We start from the raw sequence: 26,708 nt of genomic DNA, 5'->3' as shown, positions 1-26,708 counted from the left end.
GGACTTCAAGAAAGAAGAACTCCCTTAGAGAAACGCAGAAAAACATAAATAAACAAGTAGAAGCCTACAGAGAGGAATCACAAAAATCCCTGAAAGAATTACAGGAAAACACAATCAAACAGGTGAAGGAATTGAGAATGGAAATAGAAGCAATAAAGAAAGCACAAAGGGAGACAACCCTGGATATAGAAAACCAAAGGAAGAGACAAGGAGCCATAGATACAAGCATCACCAACAGAATGCAAGAGATAGAAGAGAGAATCTCAGGAGCAGAAGATGCCATAGAAATCATCGACACAACTCTCAAATATAATGTAAAATGGAAAAAACTACTGGCCCTAAACATACAGGAAATCCAGGATACAATGAGAAGATCAAACCTAAGGATAATAGGTATAGAAGAGAGTGAAGAGTCATAGCACCACAATTAAAGATAACAGGATTCACTTTCTAGCTCAGTGGTTCTGAACCTATAGATTGCAACTTCATTGGGGATCAAAAGAGCCTTTCACTCAGAACACCTAAGACCATCAGAAAACGTAGATATTTACATAATAATTTACAACAAAAGCAAAATTATAGCTATGAAGTAGCAATGAAATAATTTTATGGTTGCGGGTCACTATAACATGAGGAATTTGTATTAAGGAGTCACAGCAGTAAGAAAGTTGAGAATTCCTGGAGACTCAGGCAGAACCTACAATCAGACAAGCCAGCACCATATTTTTGCTTTATTACACAAGATAGTAACACTGGAATGGTAGCACGCTTATCCAAAACCTAACTCCAGAAAAAAAATACAAAAAATTGCTATAGGTAATGCTGATTAAAAATACTTTTTCTAAGAAAAATATTAGAGAAGAAGTAAATGTAGTATCTATTTGACACTAAGTAAGAAAGTCCCTAAACTACCTGTAAAAAAATTTATTAGGGCTCGAGATATGACTCAGTACTTGCATAACATAAATGAGACTTTACATCTAATCTCTACAAAAGAGAACAAAATTATTGGCTACAAATCAAATTACTTTTTTTTCAGAAAGACTCATGTAAAAGTAGTTTGGTGAATGACACATGGTCAAGATACAGTAATGACTGTTTCCATAAGGACAACCACGTTGCCAAAGAAAATAAGGGAACTATATGAGAATGATAATGAACATCCACCTTTGTGAGTAGCTTAAACATTTCAAGCTACAGAACCCTACAGAACTCCAAATAGATTGGACCAGAAAAGAAACACCTCCTGTCACATAATAGTCAAAACTCAAAATGCACAAAATAAAGAAAGAATATTAAAAGCAGTAAGGGAAAAAGGTCAAGTAACATATAAAGGCAGACCTATCAGAATCACACCAGACTTCTCGCCAGAAACTATGAAGGCCAGAAGATCCTGGACTGATGTCATACAGACCCTAAGAGAACACAAATGCCAGCCCAGGTTACTGTATCCTGCAAAACTCTCAATTAACATAGATGGAGAAACCAAGATATTCCATGACAAAACCAAATTTACACAATATCTTTCTACAAATCCAGCACTACAAAGGATAATAAATGGTAAACCCAACATAAGGAGGGAAGCTATACCCTAGAAGAAGCAAGAAACTAATCGCCTTGGCAACAAAACAATGAGAAGAAAAGCACACAAACATAACCTCACATCCAAATATGAATATAACAGGAAGCAATAATCACTATTCCTTAATATCTCTCAACATCAATGGCCTCAACTCCCCAATAAAAAGATATAGATTAACAAACTGGATACGCAACGAGGACCCTGCATTCTGCTGCCTACAGGAAACACACCTCAGAGACAAAAACAGACACTACCTCAGAGTGAAAGGCTGGAAAACAACTTTCCAAGCAAATGGTCGGGAGAAGCAAGCTGGAGTAGCCATTCTAATATCAAATAAAATCAATTTTCAACTGAAAGTCATCAAAAAATATAAGGAAGGACACTTCATATTCATCAAAGGAAAAATCCACCAAGATGAACTCTCAATCCTAAATATCTATGCCCCAAATACAAGGGCACCTACATACGTAAAAGAAACCTTACTAAAGCTCAAAACACACATTGCACCTCACACAATAATAGTAGGAGATTTCAACACCCCACTCTCATCAATGGACAGATCATGGAAATAGAAATTAAACAGAGAAGTAGACAGACTAAGAGAAGTCATGAGCCAAATGGACTTAACAGATATTTATAGAACATTGTATCCTAAAGCAAAAGGATATACCTTCTTCTCAGCTCCTCATGGTACTTTCTCCAAAATTGACCATATAATTGGTCAAAAAACGGGCCTCAACAGGTACAGAAAGATAGAAATAATCCCATGCGTGCTATCGGACCACCACGGCCTAAAACTGCTCTTCAATAACAATAAGGGAAGAATGCCCACATATACTTGGAAATTGAACAATGCTCTACTCAATGATAACCTGGTCAAGGAAGAAATAAAGAAAGAAATTAAAAACTTTTTAGAATTTAATGAAAATGAAGGTACAACATACCCAAACTTATGGGACACAATGAAAGCTGTGCTAAGAGGAAAACTCATAGCGCTGAGTGCCTGCAGAAAGAAACAGGAAAGAGCATATGTCAGCAGCTTGACAGCACACCTAAAAGCTCTAGAACAAAAAGAAGCAAATACACCCAGGAGGAGTAGAAGGCAGGAAATGATCAAACTCAGAGCTGAAATCAACCAAGTAGAAACAAAAAAGACCATAGAAAGAATCAACAGAACCAAAAGTTGGTTCTTTGAAAAAATCAACAAGATAGATAAACCCTTAGCCAAACTAACGAGAGGACCCAGAGAGTGTGTCCAAATTAACAAAATCAGAAATGAAAAGGGAGACATAACTACAGATTCAGAGGAAATTAAAAAAATTATCATATCTTACTATAAAAACCTATATTCAACAAAACTTGAAAATCTGCAGGAAATGGACAATTTCCTAGACAGATACCACGTACTGAAGTTAAATCAGGAACAGATAAACCAGTTAAACAACCCCATAACTCCTAAGGAAATAGAAGCAGTCATTAAAGGTCTCCCAAACAAAAAAAGCCCAGGTACAGACGGGTTTAGTGCAGAATTCTATCAGACCTTCATAGAAGACCTCATACCAATATTATCCAAACTATTCCACAAAATTGAAACAGATGGAGCACTACCGAATTCCTTCTATGAAGCCACAATTACTCTTATACCTAAACCACACAAAGACCCAACAAAGAAAGAGAACCTCAGAACAATTTCCCTTATGAATATCGACGCAAAAATACTCAATAAAATTCTGGCAAACCGAATCCAAGAACACATCAAAACAATCATCCTCCATGATCAAGTAGGCTTCATCCCAGCATGCAGGGATGGTTTAATATACGGAAAACCATCAACGTGATCCATTATATAAACAAACTGAAAGAACAAAACGACATGATTATTTCATTAGATGCTGAGAAAGCATTTGACAAAATTCAACACCCCTTCATGATAAAAGTCCTGGAAAGAATAGGAATTCAAGGCCCATACCTAAACATAGTAAAAGCCATATACAGCAAACCAGTTGCTAACATTAAACTAAATGGAGAGAAACTTGAAGCAATCCCACTAAAATCAGGGACTAGACAAGGCTGCCCAATCTCTCCCTACTTATTCAATATAGTTCTTGAAGTTCTAGCCAGAGCAATCAGACAACAAAAGGAGGTCAAGGGGATACAGATCGGAAAAGAAGAAGTCAAAATATCACTATTTGCAGATGATATGATAGTATATTTAAGTGATCCCAAAAGTTCCACCAGAGAACTCCTAGGAAGCTGATAAACAACTTCAGCAAAGTGGCTGGGTATAAAATTAACTCAAATAAATCAGTTGCCTTCCTCTACACAAAAGAGAAACAAGCCAAGAAAGAAATTAGGGAAAGGACACCCTTCATAATAGACCCAAATAATATAAAGTACCTCGGTGTGACTTTAACCAAGCAAGTGAAAGATTTGTACAATAAGAACTTCAAGACACTGAGGAAAGAAATTGAAGAAGACCTCAGAAGATGGAAAGATCTCCCATGCCCATGGATTGGCAGGATTAATATAGTAAAAATGGCCATTTTACCAAAAGCGATCTACAGATTCAATGCAATCTCCATCAAAATACCAATCCAATTCTTCAAAGAGTTAGACAGAACAATTTGAAAATTCATCTGGAATAACAAAAAACCCAGGATAGCTAAAACTATCCTCAACAATAAAAGGACTTCAGGGGCAATCACTATCCCTGAACTCAAGCAGTATTACAGAGCAATAGTGATAAAAACTGCATGGTATTGGTACAGAGACAGACAGCTAGACCAATGGAATAGAATTGAAGACCCAGAAATGAACCCACACACCTATGGTCACTTGGTTTTTCACAAAGGAGCCAAAACCATCAAATGGAAAAAAGATAGCATTTTCAGCAAATGGTGCTGGTTCAACTTGAGGTCAACATGTAGAAGAATGCAGATCGATCCATGCTTATCACCCTGTACAAAGCTTAAGTCCAAGTGGATCAAGGATCTCCAAATCAAACCAGACACACTCAAACTAATAGAAGAAAAACTAGGGCAGCATCTCGAACACATGGGCACTGGAAAAAATTTCCTGAACAAAACACCAATGGCTTATGCTCTAAGATCAAGAATCGACAAATGGGATCTCATAAAACTGCAAAGCTTCTGTAAGGCTAAGGACACTGTGGTTAGGACAAAACAGCAACCAACAGATTGGGAAAAGATCTTAACCAATCCTACAACAGATAGAGGCCTTATATCCAAAATATACAAAGAACTCAAGAAGTTAGACCGCAGGGAGACAAATAACCCTATTAAAAAATGGGGTTCAGAGCTAAACAAAGAATTCACAGCTGAGGAATGCCGAATGGCAGAGAAACACCTAAAGAAATGTTCAACATCTTTAGTCATAAGGGAAATGCAAATCAAAACAACCCTGAGATGTCACCTCACACCAGTGAGAATGGCTAAGATCAAAAACTCAGGTGACAGCAATTGCTGGAGAGGATGTGGAGAAAGAGGAACATCCTCCATTGTTGGTGGGGTTGCAGACTGATACAACCATTCTGGAAATCAGTCTGGAGGTTCCTCATAAAATTGGACATTGAACTGCCTGAGGATCCAGCTATACCTCTCTTGGGCATATACCCAAAAGATGACCCAACATATAAAAAAGACACGTGCTCCACTATGTTCATCGCAGCCTTATTTATAATAGCCAGAAGCTGGAAAGAACCCAGATGCCCTTCAACAGAGGAATGGATACAGAAAACGTGGTACATCTACACAATGGAATATTACTCAGCTATCAAAAACAATGACTTTATGAAATTCGTAGGCAAATGGTTGGAACTGGAAAATATCATCCTGAGTGAGCTAACCCAATCACAGAAAGACATACATGGTATGCACTCATTGATAAGTGGCTATTAGCCCAAATGCTTGAATTACCCTAACAAATGAAACTCAAGACGGATGATCAAAATGTGAATGTTTTACTCCTTCTTTAAAAGGGGAACAAGAATACCCTTGGCAGGGAATAGAGAGGCAAAGATTAAAACAGAGACTGAAGGAACACCCATTCAGAGCCTGCCCCACATGTGGCCCATACATATACAGCCATCCAATTAGACAAGATGGATGAAGCAAAGAAGTGCAGGCCGACAGGAGCCGGATGTAGATCGCTCCTGAGAGACACAGCCAGAATACAGCAAATACAGAGGCGAATGCCAGCAGCAAACCACTGAACTGATAATAGGTCCCCTATTGAAGGAATCAGAGAAAGAACTGGAAGAGCTTGAAGGGGCTCGAGACCCCAAAAGTACAACAATGCCAAGCAACCAGAGCTTCCAGGGACTAAGCCACTACCTAAAGACTATACATGGACTGACCCTAGACTCTGACCCCATAGGTAGCAATGAATATCCTAGTAAGAGCACCAGTGGAAGGGAAGTCCTGGGTCCTGCTAAGACTGAACCCCCAGTGAACTAGACTGTTGGGGGGGGGGCGGCAATGGGGGGAGGGTTGGGAGGGGAACACCCATAAGGAAGGGGAGGGGGGAGGGAAATGGTTGCCCGGATACCGGGAAAGGGAATAACACTCGAAATGTATATAAGAAATACTCAAGTTAATAAAAAAATAAATAAATAAAGGAGTGCTCCACCAAAAAATAATAAATAAATAAAATAAAATTTCCCGGCTATAGTGAAGGATAACTGAATCCAGGATAAAGCAAGGTCTGACTCATATAAAAGTAAATGCAATCTCACGGCTATAAATGCTTTCAGAGACCCGGTGGACTATGTTAACTTGCTTCATTGTCCTCTAAGGTGAACAGAAGTGATAAAGTAAAGATCTCTTTGCAAGGTGGTAATTGTTCTCATTCTCATTCTTTGGAACTACAAAGAAGCGTATTTTTTTTCAGTTGTATCCTGTTATGTTTTCCCCTCTTCACCGTCACACTAACGTCCTGTACCATCGCTACTGTTATATCTTCAGTGTGTCCATCTTTCACTGACACTTCAAAGGCTTCTATGCTAGTTCTGTCCTTGGGACTTCCACTCATAGAAGAATGATTCATCAGAACAGAAGCATAATAATGAAATTAGTCTTTTTTTTAACCTCCTTTTTTTCCATGCCCCTTTGCTATGGAGAGTAATATTGCTTGTCCTGGTACTAATTTATAAACAACAAAAGCACGAATAAAATTGTATTATACGACATCTGTCAAAATCAGTACCTGTGATAACTCAGACAGCAGGTTAATAAAATTAATTTTTCCTCGGGGATTCATACAATTGAGAATTATTATCTTCTCCCATCATTTTCATTTATCTGGCTAGAAACAACTCAAAATATTCAAGGTCGGTAGCTAGTGGAGAGCACTGAATGAATGGCTATGATGTAATTATGAGAGCAGCCTGGAGAATCCTATTATTTAGCCAACAAAAGTAGAACATGCAGCACCCCACATAATTACTGGTCCTTCTTCACTAAAGGACCTTCTCTGATTCCCATTGCTTCCTGTCACTTCAGAATTACCTTCTGTGAAATTGAAAGTCAGTAACTGAATTTCAATGTACTGGCTACCTGTTGCTCCTGCCTCATGGCTGAATGCGGTAGGAAAAAGGAAAGTGTGCTTTGTAATTCTCTGGACTTCTCATTTCAATGTCTTCTAAGAGTCCAGATACAACTTCTTTCCAAATACCTCTTTTCAATAACAACTCTTCATGTACTTCCTAAATCAAGTAAAATATACAAATAGTGTTAAATAATAGTGGGCCACGTAAAGTTGTAAGCTGATAGCAAAAATTCACTATTCCTAGCTTGTCACTACTAGCATCTCAAAATTTTTCCTATCCAAATAAACCATCTCAGAGAATTGCTATCAGCTCTAAAAATAGGCTAAAGCCCTATAACAGGTAGTTTTTATTCAGAAAAGAACTTAAGATCTAGGACAAATATAGTAAAGCACCCGTTTGGAGATGTCCAAAGCATTATAAGATGAGCCTAGAGAATTAAGAGGGTTCTGTTAGACACCCCCATTTCATTTCAACTTCACTAATTTGGGTTTGTCTACTCTTCTTTTGGTGAGTTTCTCTACAAGTTTGTCAATCTTGTTTGCCTTTAGGAAAAAAAAAAACTTTTGTTTGATTGATGTTGAATACTGGCCTTCTGTTTTAATCTAATTAATTTTTACCGACATCTTTTTTTTCCTCTTGCCATGTACTGATTTAGATTGATTTTGTTATCATCTTTTAAAAAATGCATATCTATTAATTTTTAATTATGTTTACATGTATGTTAGTGCCCACGATAGAATAGTGTACTAATCTGTTTCCAATGTGTGTTTATTATGACAGCGGTATTCTTTTGATTTCTAAGAGGCTAATACAAACGGCTTCAAAGCCCTAATTTCAGAATGCTTTATGAACCAATCAAGATTTTCAATTATGCCTTCATTTGAGAAAATGGAGACAACAATGTTATTTGAGACCACTTCAAATTTTCAATCAATAGTCTAAATTACCCACCCATATATTATGATAAATTCTATCCACTATTCATTACTGAAGATTCGTGTAACCTATGTTTCCTAACATCTTATTTGTTCAAATAATCGACTATGATTATATGTTCACAATTGATGCTCATATCCTAAAAAGTACTATTTTACAAATTAATTCAAAGTTAGTTCAATTTCATAACAGAGTTGACCTGTATACTCTGGTTCAATTTTTTTTTTAATTTCAGTCAATGAGATACATGATTTTTGTTTGTTTTGCCATTTTTAATCTACTCTTTCACAATTATATAATATATGCTGGTCACACACATCTCTCCATACTCTCTTATGCCCTCCTGCCCTCATCTTCACCATCCTTTTTCATGACACATTCTCCTCTCACTATCGTATCTTTTTGTTTACTAACCAAGGCTGCCCACTGGGGCATAGGTGTGGAGTTATCCATGAGAGAATGAGGCATTCATCACTGGCTATCCCACTAAAAGTAGCATTCACCACTGGCTATCCCACTAAAAGCAGCATTCACCACTGGCTATCCCACTAAAAGCAACATTCACCACTGGCTATCCCACTAAAAGCAGCATTCACCACTGGCTATCCCACTAAAAGCAGCATTCACCACTGGCTATCCCACTAAAAGCAGTGACTCTTCCTCCCTCAGCAGCTTTTAGCTGAGGAAGGGTGGACCCATATGTGCCTTTCCACCACAACCAAGATATTTTAATTGTAATTCACTGAAAATGATGTTGAAAAGAACAGACTAAAAAGCAATTCAGGAGCCACCAGAGGAAACTGAAATGGATGTGTACTGTGTGTCAGACCTTTAAATTTATCTACATTGCATCCCTAAACAGGAGTCTTAAACAACTACTGTTCACATCTGTCATAATGGGAGAGATGTAAGGAATGGAGGATAGGGAAGATGGGAAGATGAGATGGTGGGAGTAGGGCAGAGAAATGGAAGGGTGAGGGTTCCTCTGTCCCATTCCTGGACACATTAACTTACTTATCACATGGTCTTGAGATTTGGCTCTAGGAACATCTCTCCTTTCATTTAAAGCTCTGGGGTCTATTAAAAGTCAAATCTTGAAAGAAGCCTAGATCTAAATTCAATTGTCCTGGTGATATTTATCATATCTTATTCTGAAATAGGACTAGATAGTGAAGCAGAATAATCTGAAATCCTTTGTTCTAAGCAAAGGATACAGATGTACAAAGTGAATGTAAGAGCAGATGTGACAGAAACAAATCTAATAATGTCTTTCCAAACAAGAAAAACCTTCTTGAAAGTAAGACCTCGTACATATACATCAGCATGTTGCAGACAAGTCAAACAGAAAGTTGCAAATGGAGTTTAGAACTCCCAGAGAAGTAAAACTACTAGAAGACAAGTATTATAGCAAAGCACATGAGGACACCACCTATCTATCCCTGAACATTTACTGGATGCTGTCAATATTTTTGCTAGGTGCTAGACATAAAGACCCTTTTGGTTGCCTATCAGAATAATCTCTCCTTTCTTAGAAAAGGAAGTCCCACCACAAGCTAGGCATATAATCACACAGATTTAATGCTCCATGTCTCAGCTTGCCTTACAGTGGATATGATTAAATTCTATACCATTACATGAAAGAGAACACTATATAAAAATATACTTCGTGTTCCTTCAAAGACAGTAAAATTAACAAATAGACTGAAACAAAATAGAAATAATTGCAAGAGCATCTTGGGTTATAAGAAAATTTTGACCATGAAAACACAATGGAAGAGAATCATAGTTTTCTTTCTCTCTTCCTTCCTTCCTTTCTTCCTTTCTTCCTTTCTTCCTTTCTTCCTTCCTTCCTTTCTTTCTTTCTTTCTTTCTTTCTTTCTTTCTTTCTTTCTTTCTTTCTTTCTTCCCTACTTCTCTGTTTTCCTTCAGAGAAGGGCAGACCTCCCATGGATATCAACCAGCAATTGCATATCAAGTTACAGCAATACTAGGTACCTCCTTTCCTATTAAGGCAGGACTGGATAAGGCAATCTAGTAGAAAGAAAAGGTCCCAAAAGCAAGCAACAGAGTCACAGATAGCCCCTGCTCCTGTTGCTAGGAGTCCACACACAGATCAAGCTACACAACCATAACACACATGGACAGGACTTAGTCCCATGCACACTCCCTATTGGCAGTTCAGTGTCAGTGAGCCCCTGTGAGCCAAGCTGAGTTGATTTTCTGAGTTTTCTTGACTCATGTGACTCCTACAATTCTTCTTCCCTCTCTTCCACAAGATTCCCCTAGCTCCACCTAATGTCCGGCTGTGGGCCTCTGCATCTATATCCATCAGTTACTACGTGAAGCCCTTCTGATAACAATTTGTCTAGGCACCAATCTATGAGTATATCAGAATATCATTCAAAGTCACTTCACTGAGGTTTTCTTGCCATTCATGTTCGTTCTACCCTAGGTCTCTGGGCTACCCAGCCTCTGCATCCTGGCCCTCTAGGCAATGTCATGGGTGGGCTCCCTCTCATAGCCTTGGTCTCAAGTTTCTTTTAGAATGAATTCTTACATATTTTATACACACACACCATTTATAAACAGAAGAAAATATTATATGCACCTAGTAATGCAGACCTATAATCTCAGATAATAGAGAAAATGAAGTAAGAGCGCAAGTTCAAGGCCAGCTTCAACTCTAAAATGAGTTCAAGGCCAGCCTATCAAGATCCCATCTCAAAATAAATACCCCTTTAAAGGCTAAGGATATGTCTTAATGGGAGAACATTTGATTAGCATATGTAAAAAACTAGGTTTAATTACTAGCACTGCAAAAAACCCTATTGAACGACTACTTATTCAAAACAATAAACATGGTAAAAGAAGCAAGCAAACTCCGTTGTGCTCATAGGTTTGAATATTGTGTTTCTTCATTTTTATTCAGTTCTTAAAAGTTAATACTTTCCTTCTTGACCCAATTTTCATTCATAAGGAGTTGTTTAGCATCAGTGAGTCTGCATACTGTCTGCCCCTTTCATTGCTGATAACATTCAGCTTTAATCCATAGTGGTCAGATAGGGTGCATGGTGTTTTTTCGGTTCTCCCACATCTGTTAAGACTTGCTTTGTTTCCTAATGTAAATAGGATGATGAGATAATGTGTAAAGTCTGCCTTGCTCAAGTAGCTGCCCCCATAGTAGTTGCTCAACAAACATAGGCTCCATCTTCCTCTGATGAGAAGAACACTGATGACTAACTTATCTATAGTTAATTAGGCTGAGGGAACAACAGTTAAGGGTGGAGTCTTGAATTTTTCTGAAGGTTTTCATGTAATATAAATTGTTGTTCTTTCCAAGCAAAGAAAGACTGCCTATTAAATATTACTATAAACAAATATACATTGTTTTCTCATCTTTATTGTACCAAATGTATATCTTTAATTCATTTCTAGTGTCTAGCTGGAACCCTTGCTCATCTACAAGTTGGGAAGAGAAACCCTGTGTGCTCTCTTTCCCCAAATCCCAGTGGCACAGGGAAAACACCCCTGTTTTCTTGGAGAAAATTCCCACTAACATCACTCCCTGTCTCCCCACTTCTAACAACCACCTGAGAGTGCACACAGAACATCTCATTGTTTGACCATGTATGGACACCATCCCACCTCCTAGCTGTTGAGTCATCCCTCCTCCACTAAGCTCTATAAAATCCCTTGCTTTAGCCTGAACATGTGACTTCACTGACTGCCACCTGTGAAATGGGTGAACCCACCTGAGAGCTGCCTCCTAATAAACCTGCTTTTACTTACTTTTAATCTGGTCTAATACGGTTAATATATACATCGCTGAGGAAGAGAAAATACCTGTCACCAAGGGTTTTATAAATGCTTGCCCTGCCTTACCCTTCTGCAATATTTCTACTGGTACTAGGCAAAGGTCACCATAAATAAGGGCTTGAGGAAGGATCCCATTCTCACTGCCCTCTGAATCCTATCACATGGGCAACCTAAGAGATTAATTCAAACAACAAGAGAAATATGTGAGGAGGAATACATTTTATGGATCTTTTCTCTCAACAATTTTCTCTTTCCCCTTAGTGCAGCAGGGGTCGTGTTGAGCTTTGAAGTGGAAGAATACAGCACTTCACTGTTATCTCCTTTTCTAATGTCTCTATAATCTTCTTCCAACTTCCCTTCTTACTAGGTACTCAGAAGAACACAGAGGTAACAGTTTAACATAGCAATCTATATGTCAAGCACAGAAAATGATGGTTCTAGGAAGGTTATAACCATAACTTTACATAACCATAACAAGAGTGCAGTAGTAACAAATGCTGATTGTCTGAGCTTCGCCAGTGTGTTAGGTAGTCTTAACACAGAAAAGCCGCCAGCTATTGAGGAGTCATTAACATTATTTGCATTTAACAAACAAGAAAAATGTCTCCTACTTAAATAGCAAATCCATGAAGTAGATCTCGAATATCTACCAGATTTTAGTCCCATAAATTTTGATGTTCTATGTCTAACCATATACAAACTAAAGATAGTGTCTTAGTCTGTTCAGGCTGCTATAACAAATTACCAAAAATTGGCTTAGTTACAAACAGCAATTTATTTCTCCCAGCTACTAGGGGAGGCTGAGAATTTCTTGGTTAAAGTAATGGCAAATTTGTTGTCTCCTAAGTACCTTGCTTCCTTATTCACTGACTTCTGTCTTTCAACAACGTCCTCATATGGTACAAAGACCAAGGATCTCTATAGGGTCTTGATTATAAGTCCACAAATCCAGAATAGCTCAGACTGCCTGATCCATCCACCCTCTTACAAATTCAGACCTTTTACCATTATGTAATATTCCCATTTATCTTAAAAACTTACTTTGCTAATAAAGTTTGTTCTATATAAAATGTAGAGTGACACTGCTACTTTCTTGTGATAGGTGCTATTAGAAAACCTTTATTTGTAACATATAAGTCAAAAGTTTTCAAATTACATCCCACATTTATTGCATCATGATCTATATTTTAATGAGATTTCCAGGTGATTAATTGGCACATTATAATTTGAAAAGCTCTAATATAGCACAAGTTTTAGAAGAGAGGTTTTTTTATTATTATTCAAACTCATTTTGTCTGAAGCAAAATTCTGTTAATTACAAATTCTGTGATCTTTGGGCAGATTCCTCAGCTGGCTGACACTAATTCCTCAGCTATCAAATACAATACTAACAACACCTCTCTTACAGGGCTCTTGAAAAGATTGTCACTCAGGAGGCTCTCAGTAAACAAATGATAACTGCTAAATTGTTACCATTCTCCTCAGAGTTTCCTGCAAGGCTGCAAAAGAAAAGTCAAAGATACTCCATCTCATCAGCATATGAGAATGAATCAAGTCTGGAGGCTCTAGGCCTGCGAAGGTTATTCTGCTGCACAAGGAACTGCTTAGCTAACAAACAAAGGTGGAGTTGGCAAGAGCATGGCAAAGCTATTGTAAAGGAACAAACTGAGAAAACAGAAACCTGGGAAGAATTGAGATAAGGAAGCCTGTAATTGGACAGTAGAAAAGGAGAGCAGCCTGAGAGTTTTTGAGAGGCAGGAGAGATAGGAAAGGAGACGAAAGGAAGGAAGATGGAGGAAGAGAAGGATGACCCAGATCTATGTGCCTTTAAACATCCACAGGTAGCTATGAAAATCTAGTAAGGGATGGATAATTACAGCAAAATTTGTCTTATCTAGGTGGGCAGTTTATACCAATATCAATTGGCTCTGAGTTTATTGTGTGGATGTTTTGTGGTGTGAGAATTTATTGATATAAATATGATTGACAAATTTAAAAAAAGAATTGAGAGGGGAAAGTGATTCCCTGTGAAAAGGAAACACCAGTAGTAGCACATACTGAGGACTGTGGGAGGAGGAGCATAGGCAGTTCTCACTGGACCAGCTCAGAGGCTGCCCCTTAAAGGCAGAGCATGTGACTCACCAGCACCGATCCCAAACACAGCATACATTTTTAGAGACTTTTCAAAGACATATCTATTGTATACGTTTTCAGTACCAACAATATTTACAAAAAATAAAAAGATCAGTGGGTGCAAAACCAATTTAAACACATTTACTCTTATTTCATAGAATGCATGAGGCTTGGGCATCATTGAACAGAAATCCTTCCCTGGATGTTCAGTCCCAGAAGATAGTGTCCACCAATCTGGTGGGGTCCAAAGGATTTACTCTTCCTAAAGGGTGGGAGGGTTGCCTCGATGATTTGTCTTCTTGCAACAGCATTCCCTATGGTTACTATGTGCTATTAATATGACAAAAAGAAAGAAAATCCTTTAAATAGCAGCCTGTGCTTCTTTTTGATTTGTCTCCTGCAGAAGCTGATTTACTGTGTGTTTCTTCCATCTGGCAGGAAGCTAATCTGAATATGAATCAACCCTTGCAAAAATAACCCCAGGAAATCTTAGACATTCATAACTTCCCGGAGGGTTTTTTTTTCCTTCAACAATAGCATTTTTGTCATTCTTTCTGTTGTGCAAAGTTTTTCAATTGAAATAAAGTGTGGCTATTTAAGGAATGATGCCACCTCATCCAGAATGCCTCCTTCATGGTTACAGATTCACAGTGCTCATTTACATATTTGCACCTTAATGAGTAAATGCTGTTATCCCCAAAACTATAATCAGATTAATGTGATGTTCACAACTTGATAAGAAAGTGACAAAAAATCATTCTCAAAAGTCTGTTTCTTCTTTCCTTAAGCATGTTTTATATTTTGTAATGATTCCATTTTCCTTTTACGCTAGATGTATCAACTAATATTTCTGGTGGTGTGAAAGAAAATGAAAAAGAAACAAATCTACGTTATAAATCATGATTGGAATTTTTAACAAGCAGCTCCTGGGTAATTTCAAGTGTCCAGTGTGTTTCTTGCACCATGGCACTTCTAAAACAATAACAATGTTTGCTCAGCATATGAGGATAAATGGACAAGGTGTCTTGGACGGGAGGTGGTAGTCTCAAGGACTCCAGCTAGCCCAGACTCCATCAAACGAAGCAAAATGAGAGGGAATAAATATAATTACATCTGCGACCTCTGTTCAGCACATACAGGATTCAGGAATGAGGGAAATGAAGCATGCACAGTGTAAAAATAAAAGCCATATCACTAAGACCGATACATGAGTACTTTTGTTAAAATTCATAGATAAGATTAATGTACCCAAGTCACTCCATTTCATTTTTACCTAACAAGTATGACTGGCTAAGCCTATTTTTTCCATGCCAGATTCCACATAGTGACAATATCACTAGCCATATTAATGTATTCTATGAAAATACTTTTCCTTGTGATTAACCGTTTTCTTTTTTTTCAACTTTTAGGAACTTTATCTTCCACTTTTCCGCCCTTTGCTCAGGTTCCTGCAGAGCAGCTCAGGACCACCCAGTGGTGGCTCCAACCCACTCAGGGGCATGTGCTGTGGGAGCTGCTGACCTGTCCTCAGTGGCTGGCTGTGAACTTCAATCTACCATGGGGGTGGGGTGCTGCTGGATGGCCAGAGATTACCTGCACGCCCTCAAACCACTCAGCCACCTCAGGTGAATCATCAGTGAGTTCAGGAGCTGGTGTAGTCCTCTCACCCTTGGTCACAGCTTTCTCAGCTGCAGGGTATTCCTCCTTCTCAACGTCCTCGGGTCTCTGTAGAAGTTTTAAAGATAAAGCATAGACTCCCATGGGTGCTCACGCGAGATAGTTCCTCACAAGCGGAGTACTTCCGGGTCAGCATCCACCACATCAGACCACCAAGTGAGCTCCCTTGTTGTTGCATGGGATGGCAATGTCCACGTAGAGCAGGTGAGAATCTGTGTTACACAGAGCAAAGGCGAGCAGGTTGACATAAGAGACCTCTGTTGGTCAGTCCTGGGATCAGTCACCACTAGAAGCTGTGGCTCCCTGAATGCTGTTTGGATCTGGTTAGTGAAGGTCCTGCGTGTGAAGCAGTCAACAATGGGAGTGGCTCCAGTGGTAGCAGCAAACTGAGCACAGCTTGCTGGCCAGTGTTCCTGGAGATGACTGATATCAGCTGAGTTCTCAAAGGCAAAAATAGCATGAACTGCAAGCAACAGCTTCTTTCGGGTCCTTTTCAGATTTATGATGTAGATACCATCACTTTTCCTCTTTTAGATGTACTGCTCCATCTGAAAGTCAAGGTTAGTGCCACCTAAATGGGCTTCTGTACCGAGGACATCCTTCCCCTTCATCTGTAGGACATTAAGGACCCCGGACATTGTGTAAATTTCCCTTTAAGTTACTACCAGAATCAAGAACAATGCCATATGGACGTGTCCCTGGGCAGTGCCGAAAGGCTAACAGTTTTACAACTTCAACTATTAAATATATTAAATACAATGGAATTCCTGAAATCTTACGCCTACAAATGTGACTTTTAAATATCCCAAAAAGAGTGAGAGCTAATCAGTATGATATCATTGTGAAGATTGTCCACTGTACAACTCTAGAGGAACTATCCAATTCAAGCAAGCTAGATAACATTCATTAAGCAATTAAAATACCATGCACCATGCATTAGCAAGTAGCAGAGGGTTTACCCACAGATATTTGATGTGCTATCTTGTTTCTTCAGAATATTTGTTAAATATAAAATCACATTTGATTCTATAAGATCTCCACTGAGCATTCATTTTACTACATTTTACAGATTTAATACTCTATATCCTATAACCCTAGTATAAAATATGATACGTAATAGCATACAACAAAACTCTATCTTCTTTCTAAATTCTTTGGTTTGTATTTCCACTGCTTTAAATATCGTCCCCTACTTAGTCTCTCCTTAAGGACATACTGCTTGTAGAACCTTGTTAGATTCAAATTTCTCCCTCCTTCAAACTAAGAAATCCCTCAAGGTCCAGAACTCTTGGTTTATACTTCTTTGAAAGGTACACTCTTGCATATTATGTCTGATATTTTGTAATTGTGACAAATTATCCTTTTTGTTTAATTGTGGAAAATTTAAGGCAGCTGCAGTGTTGTCTGCTTTGAGCCTTTACAAAGTGACAAATATTTCAGGCAGTCAATTGATTTTCATAGATTTTAATGAAATTAAAGTAGCAAAGCAGCCAGCAGGTACCTATTGTACCCACCACTCCCAACTAAAGACTCTTCTGAGCTGATTGGGTGCATATAGCAGTACATGCGATAGTCTCTCTATTGCTATGCAAAAGCGATCACAGCAAGCTCCAAAGATATATTTTGCACAGCACAAAGAAAATGTTGAGGTTTAAATTGTACAAATTGGTTGAGCAATAATTGTCTGTTATAAAATGAAGGACCTTAAAGACTGAATTGGTGATGGATTCGATAATCAATTGTAAAATGTAATTTCCAAAAATAAAACAAACATCATAGAACATTCTTAGACTCAAATATCAATATGCATAAAATCTCCAACCCTTAAGATCCCGTTGATTGCAAATCTATACTAAATATTAAGCTCTGCTACTGTGAAATATCTGTCATGACAATGTATTTGCTAAGTATGTTGACATGTATTTAGATTGTCTGACTTCTTTATTAATAAAATATGCACAATCCATACTCAGAATTTTATTCATATTTTCATACTGAAGTCCTATAAGATGCATATGAGTCAAATAAAATTATGACCCTTTTGAACTAAAAGCTTTATTTTGAAATTTTAATACATTTAAACAATCTTGTAAAATGAGGGCTTATTTATCAGAAGGAATGAGAAACTTTGGGAAGAAAATACACTAAAAACGTCTTTTCAAATAATCTTGAAACAAAGGATGCTTTATACAGGCTCACTCTTCAATGGGTTGTTTGACCTTTTGCACTTATTCTAAAAGGGATTTATTAGTATAAAGAACAAAATTGTGAGTGATAAAATGATGAGGAAAAGCCCAAAAAGGCCTCAACACTACAAAAGGAACTACAGGCAACAGAGAAAATCTCAAAGTAGGAATGGGAGAGGATTTCTTCCTTGGAGGAAAACACACCAATCCAGTGCCCAAAAGTCAGCATTCAATAATAATGAGTGAAGAAAGAGGCCACAAATTCTAAATAAAGTAGGGAAGGTTATATGGTAGTCCAGGGAAGAAAATGAGAAATGTTATAATTGTGTTACAATCTCAAAAACGTTTAAAACATACTTTTCAAAGTTTAATATGCATTTATAGCAACAGATTACCTCCTATAGATGGACAAATAGGAAAACAAAAAAAGGGGAGTGTGAACTGATATTTAAGAAGGTCAAAAGGTCAAACCAGGTAACAGTAATCTAGCTATTCATGGGAGCTAGCAGCACGAGCCCAGTAGGAGTGAATATGCTGTGGGCCTAGGTTTGATTTGCAAGTTTGAAAGACTAGAAACATTTTGTAAAAGGCAAATCTTTGTACAGAGTCAAATTCAAACCACAAAACTATTTAGAGAACTAATGAACCAATGAAAGCAAAAGCAAACATTGAAGGAGGTGCTTCAATTAGGCCAGATAGAGGAACTGGAAAGAGAACAGTTAATGCCATCTATGATAGATTGTGTAGTGTTTACAAATGAATAGACACTCCCCTATACTTGTTGAAATTCAAAACTAAAAATGGAAGATTAAGTGGGTGAAAGGGTATAGAAATATATAAGTATGCAAAAGAAGAAAAATCTTAGCAGAAGCTATAAATCAGTGTCCACTGGCCAGGCATAATTCACAAGCTTATATTCTTCTTTCACTGCACAATACAAGGAGAATAAGGAATTTCAAGAAAACAGTAAATAATTCAGAGGAATTCAATGGTCCCCGCAGAACAGACAAGTGAGTGTAAATGATTCTTTATGGGAATGATATGAAAGACAAAGGAATATGATAAACATCAGTCTGTGAGTTATCAGTCTCCAGGGTTTCATCCTGTGGTATGTATGGGCATAGACTTCTGTAGTTAGCAAAATTCAAGAAGACTGAAGGCAACAACACTTCTTTTGGTGGAACAATTTAGGTTAGCATAAGGAAGGTTTTCAAAAAGTTCTGTATAGGGAAGGAGGGAAATAAAAGAAAGTCGGAAGGAACTTGATTGTAAACATGTCTTCAGAGCCTTTTATTATCTTTTGATCAAATTGGTCAGCATGCCTCAAAAGCCATCTACACAAAGGCAAAGACACATTTTTGTTGTTATTGTTGTTGTTGTTGATGATGTTTTGTTTTGTTTCATAATGCAGTGTGTGTTTGAACTGTAAGAAACTGAGACTGGCTGGTGCCAGGAAACTTGAGGCCTCAATATAACCAGACCCACAGCTAAAGGATAAAAATGCAAAAGTTCTCACACCCGGATGATCTTAATGAACAATTAGTGGTTCTTTTTCTTAAGTCAAAGGATGAGCTTACCATGCTCTACTAATGGCTGTTTGAAGGGAGGCAATAATGAATGAAAGAAATTCAGGAAGTGAACATATGTGTTTCAGGTAAAATATTGTGCAGAAACAAATAATATGATTCAGGAATAGGACCTTTCTTTAGAACACTTTTGTTTTGTTTTGATGTTTTGAGAAAATATGTCCTAAATTGAAAATCAATAACTTGAAGAGCAGTCAGTGACAAGAACCTGCTGGTTTCTGCCTGTGCCTGGAACTGAACTGAACCAGTCCCACAGCTCCCTGCACCCAGATCCCATCGGGGAGAGAGCTGGACCCTCAGAAGTGCAGACAATCTTGAGCACTCAGAGGAGACAAACACTTTCTGCCCACATTATTGACCCAAGAGGAAATCACCTAGTGACATCTGTGTCCTCTGGGCACAGGGACCTAGGAGCAGTCAAGGGCAGGACACTTCTTCTTCTTCGGGTTTCTGCCTGTGCCAAGAGATGAAAGCCAGGAATGCCGAACACCTAAGACCAGAGGTAAGATAAACTCTTCTGTGCCAAACAACCCCCCTGGAGGCTTCAGGTTACACAAACCCAGGAGCAGCTCTCTATTTCCAGGTCTGGCTGAAAGAAAACAGGTCTACAGGAGTGCTGACACACAGGCCTACAGGATGGTCAAGCCACTGTCAGAGACAGCAAGACAAGCTAACATCAGAGACAACCTGATGGCAAGAGCAAGCATAGGAAAATAAGCAACAGAAACCAAGACTACTTCTCAGCATCAGAGCTCAGTTCTTAAACCAAAGCAAATACTGGATACCCAGTCACACTTGAAAAGCAAGATGTGGACTTAAAATCACATTTTATGATGATGGTGATGATGATCATGTAGGGCATTAAGAAGGTCATAAATAAGTCCCTTAAAGAAATACAGGACAACAGGACAACACAAGTAAATAAGTAGAAGCACTTAAAGAGAAAACCAAAATTCCCTTAAAGAATTACAGAAAAACACAAGGAAACAGGTGAAGGAATTGAACACACCCATCCAGGATTTAAAAATGGAAATAGAAACAATAAAGAAAGCAAAAAAGGAGAACACCCTAGAGATAGAAGACCTAGGGAAGAGATCAGGAGTCATAGATGCCAACATCACCGACAGAATATAAGAGATAGAAGAGACAGTATCAGGGCAGAAGAAACATAGATAATAACATCGACTCAACCATCAAAGAAAATGTAAAATGCAAAAAGCTCCTAGTCAAAACATCCAGGAAATCCAGGACACAATGAGAAGATCAAACCTAAGGATAATAGGTACAGAAGAGAGTGAAGACTCCCAACTTAAAGTGCCAGTAAATATCTTAAAGAAATTATAGAAGTTCCCTAACTTAAAGAAAGAGATGACCATAAATGTACAAGAAGCCTACAGAACTCCAAATAGATTGGACCAGAAAAGAAATTCTTCCTGTCACATAATAGTCAAAATACCAAATACACAAAACAAAGAAAGAATATTAAATGCAGTAAGGAAAAAAGATGAAGTAACATATAAAGGCAGATCTATCAGAATTATACCAGACTTCTCACCAGAGACTATGAAAGCCAGAAGATCCTGGGCAGAACTTAAGAGAATACAAATGCCAGCCCAGGCTACTATATTCAGCAAAACTGTCAATTAACTTAGATGGAGGAACCAAGATATTCTGTGGCAAAACCAAATTTAAACGTGTTTCTACAAATCCAGCCCTACAAAGGATAATAGATGGAAAACTCAATCACAAAGAAGGAAACTATACCCTAGAAAAAGCAAGAAAGTAATCTACTTGCAACAAAACCAAAAGAAGAGAGAAGCACGAACATAATTGCACTTCTAACAACAAAAATAACAGGAAACAACAATTGCTATTCCTTAATATCTCTTAACCACAAAAGACTCAATTCCCCAATAAAAAGACATAGACTAACAGACTGGATAATTAAAGAGGACGAAGCATTTTGCTGCATACAGGAAACACACCTCAGAGACAAAGGCAGACACTATCTCAGAGTAAAAGACTAGAAAACAACTTTCCAAGCAAATGGTTCAAAGAAACAAACTGGAGTAGCCATTTTAATATCAAATAAAATCAACTTTCAATCAAAAGTTATCAAAAAAGATAAGGAAGGACATTTCATATTCATTAAAGGAAAAAATGAACCAAGATGGACTCTCAATCCTAAATATCTATGTTTCAAATGCAAGAGCACCTATGTTTATAAAAGAAATATTATTAAAACTCAAAGCACACATTGTAACTCACAAAATAATAATAGGAGATTTCAACACCACACTCTCATCAATGGACAGATCATGGAAATAGAAATTAAAGAGAAACAAAAAGGCAGGAAATAATCAAACTCAGGGCTGAAATCAACCAAGTAGAAACAAAAAGGACTCTACAAAAAATCAACAAAACCAGGAACTGCTTCTTTGTGATAATCGACAAGATAGATAAACTTAGCTAGACTAACCACTGGGCTCAGAGAGAGTAACCAAATTAACAAAATCAGAAATGAAAAGGGAGACATAATAACAGATTCTGAGGAAATTAAAAAACATCAGCTCCTACAACAAAAGCTATATTCAATAAAACTGGAAAATCTTGAGGAAATGGACAATATTCTAGACAGATACCAGGTACCAAAGTTAAATTGGGAACAGCTAAAGCATCTAGACAACACCATAACTCCTAAAGAAATAGAAGCAGTTATTAAAAGTTCCCCAATCAGAAAGTGCACAAGACCAGATGAGTTTAGTTTACAATTTTATCGGAGCTTCAAAAAAGACCTCATACCAATAGTGTCCAAACTATTCCAGAAAATACAAAAAGATGGCACACTACCCAATTAATTTATGAAGCCACAATTATGCTTATACCTAAACCACACAAAGACCCAACAAAGAAAAACTGAATCTAAGAACATATCAACATGATCATCCATCACGATAAAGTAGGCTTCATCCCAGGGATGCAGGGATGTTTCGATATATGGTAATCCATCAATGGAATCCACTATATGAACAAACTTATGGAAAAAACCACACGATCATTTCATTAAATGTTGAAAAAGAATTTGACATATTTCAATCCCCACCCCATGATAAAATTCCTGGAAAGATGAGGAACCCAAGGCCCATACCTAAACATAGTAAAAGCATAGTAAAAACAAGTAGTTAACATTAAACTAAATGGAGAGAAACTTGAAGCAATCCCACTAAAATCAGCGACTAGACAAGGCTGCTCACTCTCTCCTTACTTATTCAATATAGTACTTGAAGTCCTGGCCAGAGCAATCACAGAACAAAAGGATGTCAATTGGATACAAATTGGAAAGGAAGAAGTCAAAATATCACTATTTGTAGATGGTGTGGTAGTATACTTAAGTGACCCCAAAAGTTCCACCAGAGAACGACTAAGCCTGATAAACACCTTCAACAATGTGGCTGGGTATAAAACGAACTCAAACAAATCATTAGCCTTCCTCTACTCAAAGGAAAAACAGGCTAAGAAAGAAATCAGGGAAATGATACCCTTCATAATAGTCCCATATAACATAAAATACCTCGATGTGACTCTAACCAATCAAGCAAAAGATCTGTATGACAATAACTTCAACTCTTGGAAGAAAGAAATTGAAGAAAATCTCAGAAGATGGAAAGACATCCCATTCTCATGAATTGGCAGGATTAATATCGTAAAAATGGCTATTTTGCCAAAAGCAATGAAAAAATTCAATGCAACCCCCATCAAAATTCCAACTCAATTTTTCATAGAGTTTTAAAGAGCACTTTGAAAATTCATTTGGAATAACAAAAAACCTGGGATGGTGAAAACTATCCTCAACAACCAAAGAAATTCTGGGGGAATCATCATCCCAGAATTACAGAGCAATAGTGATAGACAGAGACAAGCCGAAGACCCAGAAATGATCCTGTACACCTATGGTCGCTTGATCTTTGACAAAGGAGCTAAAACCATCCACTGGGACAAAGACAGCATTTTCAAGCAACAGTGCAGGTTCACTTGGAGGTCAGCATCTAGAAGAACGAGAATTGATCCATTCTTATCACCCTGTACAAAGCTTAAGTCCAGGTGGATCAAGGACCTCCTCATAAAACCAGATACACTCAAACTAATAGAAGAAAAAGTGGGGAGTATCCTAGACCACATGGGCCCTGGGGAAATTTTTCTGAACAAAACACCAATGGCTTATGTTTTAAGATCAAGAATTGACAACTGCGATTTCATAAAATTAAAAACCTTCTATAAAGCAAAGGAGACACTGTCATTAGGACAAAATTACAGCCAACATATTGGGAAAAGATCTTTACCAATCCTACATCTGATAGAGGGCTAAAATCCATTATATACAAAGAACACAAGAAGTTAGACTCCAGAGAATCAAATAACCCTATTAAAAATGGGGTATAGAGCTAAACAAAGAATTCTTACCTGAAGAATATCAAATGGCTGCAAAACACCTAATGAAATGTTCAACATCCTTAGTCATCAGGGAAATGCAAATCAAAACAACCCTGAGATTCTACCTCACACCAGTCAGAATGGCTAAGATCAAAAACTCAGGTGACAATGGATGGTCATGTGGTTGTGGAGAAAGAACACTCCTCCATTTTTGGTGGGATTGCAGACTGGTACAAACACTCTGGAAATCAGTCTGGAGGTTCTTCACAAAACTTAACATTCCACTACCTGAGGACCCAGCTATAACACTTCTGGGCATATACCGAAAAGACGCTCCAATATACAACAAACACACATGCTCCACTATGTTCATAGCAGCCTTATTTATAATATCCAAAAGCTGGAAAGAACCAAGTTGCCCTTCAGCAGAGGAATGAATACAGAAAATTTGGTATATGCACACAGTGGAGTACTACTCAGGTATCAAAAAGAATGACTTTGTGAAATTCATAGGCAAAGGGATTGAACAAGAACATATTATCCTGAGTGAGGTAACCCAATAACAGAAAAACACACATGGTTTGCACTCAATGATAAGTGGATATTAGCCCAAAAGCTTGAATTACCCAAGATATAATCAACAGACCACATGAGGCTCAAGAAGGACAACCAAGGTGCAGATGTTTCACTCCTTCTTAAAAGGGGAACAAAAATATTCATAGGAGGAGATATGGAGGCAAAATTTGGAACAGAGAATGAAGGACCAGCGTTTCAGAGCCTGCCCCACATGGGTATACAGCATATATATATGTATGTGTATATATATATATATGTATGTGTATATATATATATATTGTATATATATATATGCCCACCAAAACTAGGTAAGATTGATAAAGCTAAGAAGTGCATGCTGACAGGAGCCCTGATAGAGCTGATGTGCCTCCTGAGAGGCACAGCCAAAGCATGTCAATTACAGAGGTGAATGCTAGCTGCAAACCACTGAACTGAGAACAGGATCCCAGTTGGAGGAATTAGAGAAAGGACTGAAAGAGCTGAAGGGGCTTGCAACCTCATAAAAATAACAATACCAACCAACCAGAGCTCCCAGAGACTAAACCACTACCCAAAGACTATACATGGACTGACCCATGGCTCCAGATTCATATGTAGCAGCAGATGGCATTGTTGGGCACCAATGGATGGAGTAGCACTTGGTCCTGCCAAACTGGAACCCCCAGTGTAGGGGATTGTGGGATGGGGTGGCAAGGGAGGCAGATGGGTAGGGGACCACCCTTATAGAAGAAAGGAAAGGAGATGGGATAAGGAGCTTATCTCTGGGAAACCAGGAAAGGGAATAACATTTGAAATGTAAGAAAAATATATACAATAAAAGAAAAAAAAAGAAAATCACTAACTTGATTAAACATTATTTACTGTTCAGTACACTTGAAAGTTGCCACTAGCACATATTTTAACGTAGGGCAATTATTATAACTGTATGAAACCATGTTTAATGCAAGTCAAAACAAGATGAAAGGAATTTTAAAATATAAACGACCAAATTGATTTTTATAACTTTTATTTGAGAGCACAGATAATATTCACTTGATGAAAATTTAAAATGTCATATTAATTAAAAATAACCCAAAACACCTACCACACTCCCCCTCCTGTTCTCTAATTTATCTTACCTCTTTTCTAAACCCTTTAACTCCTATATTTTTAAAAATGTATTGATATGTCTCTAATTAATTCCCAACAATTTACAGAAAAAAGTGGCAAAAATTTCCCAATTTTATTTAAACTACTTGGCAAATAATTACAATTTAGTATGTACCATGTTATTCAAAACTTTAAAACTGACATTATCAAATCCTTTCTAATGTCAAAATGTTAAATGAATACTTTGAGATTAATCCTCAGAATATTCTGTATAATGTTATAAACATAATTATTAGAAGGATGAAAAGGATGAAAGAAAATGTAGTTGACTATCGTTAAGGTGGAAAGCATGGTGGTGTGCAGGCAGACATGGTGCTAGAGAGGTAGAAAGAGTTCTACATCTTGATCTGTAGGCAGTGGGAATAGACAGTGAACCACTACACCTGGATTGAACTTCTGACTCAAAGCCCACTCCTAGTGACACAGTTCTTCCAACAAGACCACACATACTCCAACAAGGCCATACCTACTAATAGTGCCAATCGCTAGGGGCCTATGAGGACCATTTTTACTCAAACCACCACACTCCTCCAACACAGGAAACCAAATTGAATGTATACAAATTGGATTCTACACAACTAAATGACCCTGATAAAGCAAAACAGATAAACAAGAAAAAAAACTATAGAGTGAAGCACACAGAAAAAGAAAAAATCCAAAACTCAACAGCTATAATATAAATAACACAATTCATAAAAGTGTGCAATAGATCCTAGCACTAGGGAAAGAGAGGTAAAGAGCTTTCTGTTAGTCCAAGGTCAGCCTGGTCTACATAATGATTTAAGGCCAGCCAGCGACACAGAGGGAAACTCTGTCACAATAGGTTGCATGGTTGTAAAAGACCAAGTCATTTCTTAGCGAAAAATCATTAAGAACATCTATGAAAAAAATGACCTATAAACTTATCAGCAGAGACATCAATGCTGCACCACGGTAAGAACAGACATTACCAAAAAGACAAAAGGTAACACATATTGGCAAAGATGTGGAAAAAAAAGAGACCCTTTACTCATTCTTAGTAGCAAATTTCTGTAAATAGTCTTTATTATCTATCTGAATGCTTTAAGAAG

At 37.7% G+C, this 26,708-nt stretch overlaps 1 protein-coding gene and 1 pseudogene across 2 annotated transcripts in view; both read right to left on the bottom strand.

The window, feature by feature from the left end:
- Ldoc1 (LDOC1, regulator of NFKB signaling) overlaps window positions 1-26,708 on the bottom strand; it is a 272,724-nt gene that overhangs the window by 208,958 nt on the left and 37,058 nt on the right. The gene's annotated exons all lie outside the window — the stretch shown is intronic.
- LOC147998384 (small ribosomal subunit protein uS2 pseudogene) lies at window positions 15,494-16,348 on the bottom strand (annotated as a pseudogene).

Source organism: Rattus norvegicus, chromosome X (genome assembly GCF_021556685.1).
Source record: "Rattus norvegicus strain SHRSP/BbbUtx chromosome X, alternate assembly SHRSP_T2T, whole genome shotgun sequence".
NCBI classification, from domain to species: Eukaryota; Metazoa; Chordata; class Mammalia; order Rodentia; family Muridae; genus Rattus; species Rattus norvegicus.
This window is presented reverse-complemented; position numbering and strand designations above follow the sequence as displayed.